Raw genomic sequence first — 1,489 nt, 5'->3', positions numbered from 1 at the left:
GACAGAATTTTTTCTCCTGGCCACCATGTCCTATGACCGATACACAGCCATCTACAAGCCCTGCATTACGTGACCATCATGAATAAGAGAGTCTGTAGACTAGTCCTTTGCTGTTGGACAGCGGGATTGTTGATCATACTCCCACCACTTAGCCTGGGTCTAAATCTGGAATCCGTGACTCTAATCTCATTGACCATTTTGTCTGTGATGCATCGCCCCTCCTAAAGACCTCATGCTCAGAAACGTGACTTACAGAGCACATGGTCATAGTCTGTGCTGTGTTGACCTTCATCATGACCCTCGGATGTCTAGTTCTATCCTACGTGTACATCATTAAGACCATTCTACGATTCCCCTCTGCCCAGCAAAGGAATGAGGCATTTTCTGCCTGTTCTTCCCACATGATCGTGGTCGCCATCACCTGTGGGAGCTACATCTTCACCTACGTTAAACCTTCCGCAAAGGAATCAGCGGCTGCTAACGAGGGTGTGACAGTCCCCACTACTTCCATTGCTCCCGTGCTTAATCCATTCATTCACACCCTGAAAAACAAGCAAGTAAAACAAGCCTTCAGTGACTCAATCAAAACAATTTGGAAATGTACAAAAAGTCATTGCTAGCTATAGTCACCCTATAGTGCTACAGAACACTAGATATTATTCCTCCTATCTAGCTGTGATTTTGGAGCCATTAACCAGCCTCTCCTCAAAGACCATTTTTAATGCCAGATGCCATTTCAGGCACTGGAGACAGAATAAAAAACCCCACAAATTTCTTGTCCTTTCATGTCTTATACTTTAGCAGGTGTATGTGATCAATTCATTAAATAAAATATATACAGCACAAACAACAAGAAAATCTTAATATTTTAAAGAAAAAAAGGAAACTACTACAAATATTATATCTTTATTATTGAAAAAGAATATTGATTAAACATTTTTGTGGGGTACAGAATTGAATATCAATATACATGTACAATGTGTGATGATCAAATCAGGATAATTACCATGTGCATCATTACAGAATGTAATAATAAAAACTGAATTGAAAAAAGTGAGATCCCACAATTTTGAAGATTCTAAAAAGTACAGGACTGTTTAAATAGAAAATATACAAAATAAAGTGCTAACAGTTCTTAAACGACTAGTAAATTTGCATGGAAAATAGTCATATTCCTACATCTGCATTTGTTTCTATGCCTTAGTCTATAACTATAACCATTGGCTGCTGAGAAATTAAAATTATTAGAAGATTGTAAAAAAATGTAAAATATAAAAAACACAGAAAGTATGTAACTTAGTCACACAAAAATGACTACAAGTCATTGTAAACCTAAGGAGCTGTATCTTCATCTAGTTTAAACCTTCAGTAAAAATGGTAACAAAACGCTATTTCCTTCACTCCTATGCTGAATCCTTTATTTACATCTTGAGAAACACGCAAGTAAAACAAAGCTTCAATGACATTTCAAGGGACTTAAATGTGATAT

The 1,489-nt window shown here is 36.8% G+C and overlaps 1 pseudogene; it reads left to right on the top strand.

The window, feature by feature from the left end:
• Positions 1 to 620, top strand: part of LOC103610251 — an 11,000-nt pseudogene extending 10,380 nt beyond the window's left edge.
• Positions 621 to 1,489: the final 869 nt, after the last annotated feature.

This window comes from Galeopterus variegatus, unplaced genomic scaffold (genome assembly GCF_000696425.1).
Source record: "Galeopterus variegatus unplaced genomic scaffold, G_variegatus-3.0.2 Scaffold10821, whole genome shotgun sequence".
Lineage (NCBI taxonomy): Eukaryota > Metazoa > Chordata > Mammalia > Dermoptera > Cynocephalidae > Galeopterus > Galeopterus variegatus.
The sequence above is the reverse complement of the archived record's forward strand: the minus strand, read 5'-3'. Positions and strand labels throughout refer to the sequence as shown.